Source organism: Morone saxatilis, unplaced genomic scaffold (genome assembly GCF_004916995.1).
Source record: "Morone saxatilis isolate NCDOM2014 unplaced genomic scaffold, NCSU_SB_2.0 Contig6, whole genome shotgun sequence".
Lineage (NCBI taxonomy): Eukaryota > Metazoa > Chordata > Actinopteri > Moronidae > Morone > Morone saxatilis.
The window spans coordinates 8,832,174-8,843,939 of NW_023340206.1; the positions used below are offsets into that span (position 1 = coordinate 8,832,174).

An 11,766-nucleotide genomic window follows, 5' to 3' on the forward strand; every position below is an offset into this window, starting at 1 on the left:
GATTGGTTGCTTTTGTTCGGGCCTTCTATGACAAGACGCACTTAAGCTCAAAATCTTGCACTGATTGAATTTGTCTTACTATCATAATCAAAATAACTTGTTTTGAGCTTTGCTGTGATTCAGCATTTAGCTACTACCGAAGGCTCTATCCAAATGGGTTTATTTCCATCATGGGGTTAACTCTTTCTTATTTATTTCCTCAAATTTAATCTACTCTGGTCTTTCCTTCTGACAGCGTCGCTTTCATCAGGCTAAGCTGATTTGGATAGACTCTTAAACAACATCAGTGGGGTGAAGCAGCTGGATCTCCCAAAAAACCCCACGGCTTTGTTATCTCAAAATAATGAGATATTTAAGTCGTGCTCATGACAAAACAATGTTTGATACCTTGAGATAATGATGTGATTCAATTGTTATCTCAGGATAGCAAACATGAGCACTACAAACTGAGTTGCTGTGTAGAGATAATGAGATAGTTTGGACACGATCATGTAAAAACAGTCTCATATCTTGATATAACGACACAATTAAGTGGTAATCTAAACAAGAATAACAGAAATTGAAGAAATGCAAACATTAGACAACAAGAATATAAAGGAGGTATTGAAAGTCAAAGTGAAATAATAAACAATCTAAAGGAACACGGAGAGAGAAGTTTAGGGTTAGGAGGTGCAGTGTAGTGAAGCATTTTGCAGAAAGCACACAATGATAAGGGGAAGGGAAGTGGAGCACAGAGGAGATATATTTCAGAGCATAATTAATAGTGCACCTGTTCCTGTCATCTGGATGAGTGAGAGTGTAAATGAGGTATATGGCATGAGAAGAAGTGATAGGAGGACGAGGAAGGATTCAGTGAAGGTGGAAGAAAAGGAGGAGGAGGTGATGGGTAGATGGAGAGAGGGGAAGGTAAAGCAAAGCAGAAAAGGAATAAAAGGAAGGGGGAGAAAAAGGCATCATGCAAGGGGGAAAAAGTATAATGACACCATTATAAAATACAAGAGATGGGACACATATTATGGTGATTATGGCTCATTTCCATACATATAGAGCACTCTGCCAGTGAGTCAAGGAGAGTGCAGTGGCGCATGTCAGCGGCAAGACTGCCGACTCTCAACAGTTTGATCCGACTGCAGCGCCGGCGCAATCTGACTCCTCCACACGGCAGCAAAGTCAATGGGCGGGCAGGGACCTGTTTACCAATTCGCTTCAATGAGCTCTGTAAGAGAAGTATGCACTCCTTCACCTCGTGCGACTGTTTGGCTGCTAAGTATGCTGAGAGCACTCGGGTGTGACATTCAAGATTTTGAGAAATCCTGTTTAAAAAATCAAGGCCTTTGAGAGGAGGGCCATTGACTTTGAAATAAATGAAAATCCAGCTGCATGAAATGTCACCGTGAAAATGACTGAGTCATTCAGTACGGGTATTTGTGCAGGGTTTAGGAGATTTTTTTTTCTAAAGGACTTGTAAGAAACATCTCAAGTTTGTTGATGGTGCCCTGAGGTACTCCTGCGAGATGAATCAACATGGTGGAAAGTGTGCAGGTGGGGGAGGGCGGGGCTTTTTCTCACTTCAAATGGAAACCACATCAAACGTGGTGGGGTGAGTGTTTTGAACCCACACACCACTTTTCATGTCGGTGGCGCAGAGCGGCTTGAAATCCACTCCCTTTAAGGTATTTTAGCTTCTCCACCAGCACATTAGAGAAAGTCAATTTCATTGCTCAGCCCAATCAAAAGACTGTAGTTGGACGGGCTTTCAGTGGAAGAATATGTTCTGTCATGCAGTGTTCTGTATTGAGTTATATAGTTATTGTGATCAAATACAAAGACGCAAGGCTCATCTTAGTTCAGACAAGACCCACAAGAAGGTTAATCAGACAGTAATTTGTGTTCTTTTTAAAATAAGTCTGGAGCTTACTCATCGTCAAGTATTTTTAATTTTCTTAATTTAGATACTGAGCTAGTGGAGAGGAGGCCAAATTTGATAACTGGTGCAAGATGTGAGAAATTAACTTCCTAAGTGTAATTTCCTTAAGTAATTAAAATTTTAAACCTAATTTAAAAATATTGATTTAAAAATGCAATGAAGTCTATAAAAAAAAAAAAAAAACGTGTTATATTGTATTCTGTGTTGGATCATAATTAGTGAAGTTGCCACTGGATGTATTGGGCAAGTTTTCAGAGTCAGATACACACACTGACATGTTTCAGTTTCGACACTTCCAGCTAGTGCTGACGATGACTTTGGGATGACACGGTTGTATGTGTGTGTGTTGTGTTCATATCCAGGGGTGTGCCTCCAGCAGCAGCTGTGCTACTGGCTTTCGGCGCTGATATTTATTGTCTCAGACAGCCCGACAATCTCATATAAGCCTGCTTCATGAGCAGCGTCCGTGAGGCGTCTGTGTTGTCAAGACACATTTACAGTAAAGACCCTGACTCTGAAATTAAAATTACCAAAGGGGAAAGTTTGCGGCACATTAGCAGGCAAACCTAAAACAGTGACAGTGCAATACAGTATGTGATCCTGAAGCCGCAGTGAAAACACTAATACATAACTCATGAGGCAAAGCTGTTGTAGCAACCCAGCAACAGTCGCATGGCATATCGCATTATGCTGTAGCCTTTGGGGACCCTACATAATGCAGTTATGTGACAAAGCTAGTGCACGTCAGCCACAGGCTGGCTTCTGCCCGCTTGACAGTCGCTATGGAGGGAAAAAAGTGAGAAGCATGTTATCTCCTATTTCACCTAGCTCCTGTATCTCATATTTAAGTCCCTTATTATTCATGGTCATCCCAGTTTAGGACAGAGATTTTGAGAGCTGGCAGGATCCCTAGGGGAAGGAGCTAATCTGCTGCACGGGGGAGAGGGGCCCGACGAGTCCAGGGAGATGGGAAGGAAGGGGGAGCTGAGTGGCCTCTGAGGGCCCAATGTCAGTTCACTCTTCTAGGGAAGAAAAGGTGCTTACGGCCCCTTCCAAATGATTGATGATCGGGCCCGGTGCAGAGGTAGGATGCAGCCATAGGTGGACAATGCAAGACTTTGCTGGGATAATCCATTTATGTCAATGGGAAAGAAGACACACAAGAAGATATTTCCCAATGTGGAAGGTTGTGAATGTATGGAAGCCAAATAGTTATAGGCGATGAATGTGTTATCGAGGACATAAATCATACTTTCTTTCACACTGGGCACTGGAACCACACAAAACCCCATAATATTCTTCTACAAACATCACTATCCTCTCACGGAACCAAATTTATACTCTTATTTTGACTCTCATTACAATCAGCCATAAGCCACAACAACCTTAAAATAAGTTGAAATCTAATTTAAATCCTTCTAATTCAAATCATCTAATTCAAATCTAAGTGTCCTTGAAAACATTTTGTTTAAATTGGAAGCAACAAGCTGGTAAAGAATTTGACCTGCCATTCTCTTCAACCAATCTAATGTTCTAATTAAAAACACTCTCACATGCTATTATTCTCTGCCACTTTCTCACAAACACTACTTTTCTTTCTCACACACATACCTAACTGTAACATTTATAAACTACAAATATATTCAGGCCAGGTAACCAGGCAGCTGTGGGACTGATTACAATCATGTCAGATTTGATCTGTCTTATCTCTTTATAAAGTGCGCACACATACATATACGTGTGCATGTGTGTGTGTATTGGTTAGGGAGGGTATTTGTCAGCCATTTTGCCTCAGGGGGAAAATGATGGCAGTGGCATACATCAGCAGTTGTGAAGCACGCCACGTTTCAGCGCTAAACTACTTCATTACTCTGGAATCAAATTGCCCTAATCGGAGATGGATGTCCTGATTTGTGTCAACACAAGGTGCGTGTATCTGTGTGCACATGCATGTGTCTGTTTGTGAATATCTGCATGTTACAGGTGCATTCAAGCATGTGTTTTTAGAGGGGGTGGGTTGGTAATATAAATCAATTTGACTGCATAATGAAATCTGAGATAAAGCACACATGACAAATGCCAGTTACAACACAAGATTGCTCAATTTGACATGTCATATACAGCATTTACCAAGGTTGAGGCCTGAAGTTCTACTAAGACAGAATGCAAAATTTAGAGAGGCTAAATGTTTTAAGCCAAGCGCTAAAACCTTTGGTATCAATTGATCTTTAAAGGAATATGTGAGTGTCTGCATCTGATTTTGTGTTCATGTGGTTTCAGTCAAAAACTCATTATTTTCTCTATAGGTGACTAATTTCTATGGCAACATAAATCATTTTTCTAATTTCATATAAATTCATATAAATTATAGTTAATAAAAAGTATGGGGCCAGGCCTCTTGTCTTACAACAAAAGGGTTTCCATGGATGCAGATCACTGCTGTCACCAGAAAGTAACAGTGTCATCTTTCACCTTTTCCTGACATGACTGTGGGTCACATCGCACTTAAGTCCTACGAATATTTATAAGAGTGAGAGTGCTGCAGACTGCACCAGCAAAACAGGGTACAACATATTCCTTATGGCCAATTGCACTCTGTCAAAATACATCCATTAAAAGTGCTTGTTTTTGCTACTTACCAGGCTCAAGTTATTATAAGTGTCTGACAACACGAGCATACAAAGAAGTGAAATGTTTTCTGTACCTGTCGCTTCATCCACAGTGTGTCTAAGTCTTGCCCAAGGTGAAGTCTCGTTCTGAAATCTCGGCGGAGATGAGGACTTGCAGGAACACTAACAAGCGGAGCAATCAAAAGGTAAAAAAACTTGTCTAAAGGAGGAAGTCGGGATAGATGCTTGGGTCAAAAAAGTGTTTGACTTTTACACAGAAGACCACTATTGCATCCAGTCACCTACCAAGAGTCAACACTGTTTACTTAATCATGGGGCCTAAACTGGCAGATGAGGAAACATTCAAATGAAAGTTTGGCTCCTTCGTCTCTATGTTTCCTGCTCTAACTTACCTCAGCAACTCAGCCTCTTCCTTTCTTGTCCTATATTAAACAATATACAGTATATCAAATGATAGTTTTCTAGGATTGTTTTACCTTCTCTCTAAATTACATAGATAGGATCTGAGTGATATGTGTTATCTGTTCTGTGCGCCTCTAGGGAGTTTGGATGCAATCCCAGCCGGATCAGGAGTACCTACAGAGAGCAAAACCTTCCCTCCACAGAATGCAGCTGCTCAAAATTGTAATATTATCTGTACAATAATGTTTTTCACTTTGTGATGAGCTTTTTTTCTGAAACAAAGAGGAATACTTTTCAGATTGTTGTACAAAGTAAGTTCCAGCCATCGGCGAGCATCCAGCAGCAGTGTGGATTGCTGATCAGGATGGAAATGCATGGAATACGTTTTCAGCCAGTATGGAAATAAGTCCTGAGGCATAAGTTGAGGAGTATAAGAGAGGAGTGTATGCTATCTACATAAATATTTCAAGAATATGGAGACTACACTGTAGTGTCTGCTTCATATTATTGTCCCATTTATTATTACCTATAGTAAAAAAGGACAGACTTGACAGCAACTCTAATGGAATTGCAGTCATTTCAGGACAGTGTAACAGCAGCACAAAGATAAAGTTATGTGATGGAACAGAGAGAAACATTCACACACCAACCAACTTGGTTGATGTGTTGCCCTGTGTGTAAATGTGGATGGTGTTAGAGTGAATCTGTGTAGTTTTCTGGTACGTTATTTAGCTGGCAGTTACTTGCTGCTTTTTGTCTCATCTCTTGAACCATTACAGTGTTTTGCTGAGCTGAAATAATTAGCCTGAAAGCTCCGATCAGGCAGCCCAACAAGTTGGCCAAGTGTTCGAAATTTACATACCCAGGGCCACGCTGCTAGCATGGCTAGATAAGTGAAAATCTTCAGATATATGGACAGAACCAGACACAAAGACTGTTTTGAAGACATTTATCTTAATAATTTTTTAAGGAAAAGTTGCATCTTTGAACATCTATTGTCAATTTCTTTGTACTCTGCTTGTATTCTCAGAACAGAAGTGGGCAAAGACCTTGTAATCTAATTGGCTGTTGTCAGCTGATTGCCACAAAACCTTTACCTGTGGCCAACATTTCAGAACTTTTTTTGACCATGTTATCTGTTGCTCAGCACAAAAACAGAGATGAAGGCTAACGGTGCAGATGCATGGAAATGAGACATTAACATTCATACTCTTTGCTGTTACAGGTAGACAAAATGTGTGCAATGAGTAGTCACAGACATATTGTACACTCACACATACACAGTGTAAATGTCACCGAGGAATGCATTTGTTCCTTCCACTCAGCATAGCAGGAGCAGCAGGTTGCAGAGTGTACTTTCCTAAAGACAGTTGTGAGAGGCAGATATTAAAAAGGCATTGGGAGAAACAATTTACACACACCCATAAATTAATCCGTTTTTAATATCTGACAGGGGGCCAGAGGGAAGCCCGGGTGCTCTAAATGGCAGGATCGGTGTCACAGACGCGACACACATTGAAAGTGACTGCTCTGGGAGAAACTTTATGTCCCAGTAGCTGCACAACACCAAACTGAATAAGAGAGGGTAATGGAGCCAAGAGGACAACAATAGCAGACTGGTATTAAGGTATAACACTACTGATAACACGCTCTGTCAGTCCCACAGCTTGCATTTGGGATTTTTAACACTTAAGTGCATGTTCAAGCGCCACCTGGTATGGAGATAAATGTGTCCCATTTCTGAAAAATGCCAACACCATGCACACATAACCCACACTTGATGCACACTTATCCTAATACCATTTTGGAGAGGTATTTAGAGCTAAGTGTATCACACAATTCATCGAAGGCTGCTGCAGTCCAGTTGTTGCTGGTAGTTTACAGGAAGAAGCTGTAATCATCAGTTTCAATGGATTCAGTGTGAATACCTTCAGATGATTTCATGTTACAATAATTCTTCCTTTTCAGACTTTAATCAAACTTTTAGTCCCAATAGTAAACAATTAAACCAGTTTATTCAAACTGAAAACAGATGATCTTGTAGCAGTGGGAGAAAGTATTACAATTGTTTTCAGAAAATAAAGACTTTCAGGTTATGCAAGATGGACATTTTTGCAGTGCATGCATTATGTTAGGTGTTGACCTTCAAAGTACCTAGTAACTAGAGCTGTCAGATAAATGTAGTGAGTATTTCCTCACTAGAGAGTATTTCCTTCTGAGATATTATAGAGTATATTCAAGTAAAGTAAAGTGCAGTATCTAAGTTAGAGTCACTCTCTGTATTACTTGAGAAAAGAAAAACCCAATAAAACTGACCTTGTCGGTTGTCTTTTTTTAACTTCTGTTTGGTAACGTGTAGTGTAGTCCTATATGACTCATGAAATAGAGCCTAACACCAACTCTACCACACTTTCCGACTGTTTGCGGAGCACTAATATTGAGATTTATGTTATGCTGCTACTGATGATGTAGGTGAGGGTACTTTGATTAAAAGCATCAACCAAACGACATAATAACCTTTTCTGCTACTTTTTCCCCCTCTTTGATCTTCTGCCAATATCATTACCCCAGGAATAATACAAATGTGCGACACTGAGACTATCAAACATGCTGAATGTTTTGCATGCACATAATGTGGAACTTGGAGTTTATATGCAAACACGCCACTTTAATTAACAACGGAACTCGAACTCCAGGAAATTCAACTTCTGTTGGGTACACTATGAAATATGCAATCCGAAAAAATCTTCATTGCGAGTCACAAAATCTTTAATCTAAAAATGCAATATGCATGCATAATATATCCTGCAGCTATGATGTGCTGTCCTTAAACAGGCATATGATCTCAGAGCACAGTTACACAAGCGCCACTTAGCACAGCCAGACACAAAACTGTGCAGTCTCGAGGACAGCCTCATAATGTAACTATTCATTTGTTAGCAGCTAAGATGTGAGGATTTTAAGAAGTTTATGGGAAGATGTGGGAGACAAGACTGGAACAAGAGAAAGTCAATTATGTATTTGTGTTTTGCAGTGAGAGATTATTTCTTGGCTTGGCTTGACTCTTTCCTGCTGGACTGTAAGAGTGTTGTTAGTACTCTTAGCGTTTCCCAACTTACCAGGCGGTGCCAGAGGAAAAACAAGGTTGTTTGGGTTTTCACGCTGGTCGCCCTAATTTATCCAAAGTTGTGGTGATAAAAGATGAGGCAAACATGCATTATAGATGCAGTCTGTAAAAAAACTATCATCATAACTTTTTGACAAAACAAGCTCACCGCAAGCTCCATTATTAGCATGCTTTCGATCTTCCTCAGCAGATGTACTTTATTTTTATTTTTTTTTTATTGCAAATGGACAGAAGGGACAGGAGGCCAGTGGCTACGTAATAAATATGCAATAATAATATCAAATAAAACAATTTAACACATACAAGCCCATAACTCATATTTCTTTAAATTCGATATTTTCAAATGAACTGACTTATTACTTAACTTATGAACTAAATTGACTGAAAATAGGTGTTTATGACTGTAACTGGTTTTCAGTTGTACATGCTTTGGTCACAGTTGAAAGAGTTTATACAACATTAAACTTGGCTGGAGCCTCTTCCATCACGCAATCACTCAAGTGTTGGAATGATTTATAACCATAAACCATAAACATGAACACAAACTGCTCGTACTACGGAACAAGAATGAACAGAATGACTAGCATAGTAACTTAACAAGTAACAGCCAAAGGACATTATTGTACATTTACTAATGGGTAAACAAACCTTTTTGCCACAAGAACAGTTTCTTTCTGTCTGCAGCTGGCCCCATCAACAAGGCCCAGAACCCCCACTGACACTAACTCTTGAACCCACCCTGTATATTTGCATTACATTAATGCACTTTTGTTGGTTCTCTATCTTGCACATTGCAAATATCATTCTTGTCAATTTTGCACATTCCTGTACAGCTATTAGATATTTTTATCTTTATTTATATTTTATATTATATTTACTTGATTGTGTAAACTTACTTGGCAATAAACCTGATTCTAAACACAAAAAAATCCCCACTGTGAATCAGTTTATTTTCTTTGTGAATTGGAAAATAGTTGGTGGGCCACCCGGCACCCTATTGCAGGCCAGATTTGGCCCACGTGCTGCAAGTTGAGTATCACTGCTGCTACATGTTTTAAAAATTGAGATTAATTTTTGGCTTTGAAACTGCAGATGACAAAAAGTCAGTTAGCAAGTATTCATATCACATTTTTTGTGGATATCAGACAGGCTATTTGTCCAGGAAAAAAGACAAAAACACAGACAAATGGTAACCTCCTTATAGATAAAATTTGTTAGAATTCTGGCCAAAGATTTCAGGCCAAAAATGAGGAATCATTATTATAACTCCAAAATGTATTAATATCACTATTGTATTCAAACACAGCTTTTGTTAAACATTGCTTTAATCTCACCCCACAAAATGTGATTCCATAAATCATGCAAAGATCCTACAAAAAAAAACATGTATTATATATGTTGATATTTGGAACGTCCACAGCTGCACTCTAACAGCACTCAATGATGGAAAGGCTTTCAGTTGTGTGGGAGTAAATAACCTCTTTAAGGCGATGAAACTGTAGTATTTTTATGCTAATTGTGTTAGAGTCTCTCAAAATGTATCATCCTCATATAAAACAAAAGGAAGAGAAAAAAATCAATCTAATAATACATCCATCTCTTCGATTTTACCTCCTTGAAGATGAAGACATGCACATTATTGCCATTGAAATCCACATGCCAGCCAGAGCCAGGGGATCACTCTGGGGCCTGCATTTTAAAACTAATAAAACTATTTGCACCTGGTAATAACATAGCACAGGTGTGAATGGAAATGCCACACTGGTTTGACACTCAGTGAGTCTGAGAGAGGGAGTGGGAAACGAACAGGATTGCTTGTGGAGGAGGAGGAAGACACCGCTAGAGCTTTATCCATTCCTCTTGGCCCCATGCATCTGCCACCATAATTTGCGATAATGACGGCATCCCAGCAGGGCCACTCTGCGCAGAGTGATTCGGAATTGATTTAGTGCATTAATTACGCCCCTGTTACGCCGGTGTCATGGACAATATTTTACAATTTGATAAGCAAAAGACGCGCCGTGGGATCATTTTGATGAATTGCGAGGGTTCGGCTGTGGCACGCTTTTATGGTCGTACCTTTTAATTTAACGGTAATCACTTCCCCCCTCCATGCCGTGGAGGCAGCAAGACTTTAATTTCACCTCTGAGACCTCTGCTCTGCACCGTGTCTGCTTTGATCAGGCCGACAAAAAAGCAGGCATGCAGCCGACCGCACACACACACACACACACACACAAAGATGAATTGGTGAGAAGCACAACCGGATCCTGAATACAATGGCAGGATGTGTGCATGCATGTTTAATGTGTGTGTTTGTGTGTATGTGCATATGTTTCCATAATATGTGCTTTATGAATATGTGTGTGTGTGTGTGTGCATACATTCTGTTACCCTCTGCACCTCTCTCTGCATTGAAACAACAGCTCTTCAACACTGCAGGCTATTCAACCAGGAACCCAGTAATGAGCAGGAGCAATGTCTCGGTCGTACCAGCTACCAAGCCCCCCCTGGGGGTAGAAGACACCCCCGACATCCAAACTGTGGGTCTGCAACTCCCATAGGAGTCAGGTCCAACAGGGGCAGCCCAAACAAGGCAGTTTGCTAAAACAGTTGTCAACTCTGTAAACAATTTGCATGCATGGTACATTTGAATGTATGCCTCCATTTTTATGCAGGATTTATGCCTCTTCCTTATTTTCACTACTGAACATAATGTCACAGCCACAACAAAAGTATTTTCTTTAAAGTTTTTGTCACTATTTCAAATGCCTTGAGGATAAAGCATTATTAAATATGAAATGATATTGACTGTCATATTTCAGTTTGAGATTTCATCTATTTAAATGGTTGCTATTAAACTATACTACTATACTAAGCAGATGTAAAGACAATTTAAGTGTTTACAACACTGGCATCCACTATTTGTTTATTCAGTCTCTACCTATAGGTACCCACAGGAGGAATTATAGCTGCTCACAAATACTTTAACAAACTTGTATCCATGTACAACTATATTGTAGCAGTTAAGAGGGGTGATTTTACCACCAACTGTTCTGCCTTCGGGATGTTAGCACTATGTAAAACTTCCAGGGGCGGCTTATTGTATAAAGTTACACAAATGTGTAATATATGTATTGACAGGTTAGACCTTTAACTCTGTTATTGTGTTCATTTTCAGAAAGAATGTCCACTTATAATGCATGGCGAAGTGTACAACCTTAAAAGTATGTTAACTCAAATAAAAGGATAAGCTCCTACTGTATATTGTCACCAGATATTTGCAGATGTTTATTAAATCCTCTTCACTCTCATATGTGCTGCATTTTTCTTTCTCTCTTTGCTGCTGCAAAGACAGATTTTCCCCACAGTAAACACCAGGTAATTATAAAAGACATGCATATTGTTTCAAAGCCTGAAAACCTTAAAAAAAACATCGATACGATCATCAAGGCTATGCACCTCTGTTCTCAGATAAAACAGCTGCACCAGCAGCCACAAAGCAGAAATGACAAGTAAATTCAGTCTAAGCAGCACCACAGATGAAAGGCGGCCCCTTTGCTGTTGTAGCTTTAATGCTAATGCTAGTTTGTGTTTATCTGTCGCAGTGCACGGTGACCTGTTGTGATGCACAATCAAAAAGGGACGTTCACCTGTCATCTGTCAGGCATCCAAATGCT

The 11,766-nt window shown here is 39.7% G+C and overlaps 1 protein-coding gene across 5 annotated transcripts in view; it reads right to left on the minus strand.

Annotated features, from left to right (window-relative positions):
- Positions 1-11,766, minus strand: part of si:ch73-383l1.1 (receptor tyrosine-protein kinase erbB-4) — a 227,842-nt gene that overhangs the window by 92,680 nt on the left and 123,396 nt on the right. The gene's annotated exons all lie outside the window — the stretch shown is intronic.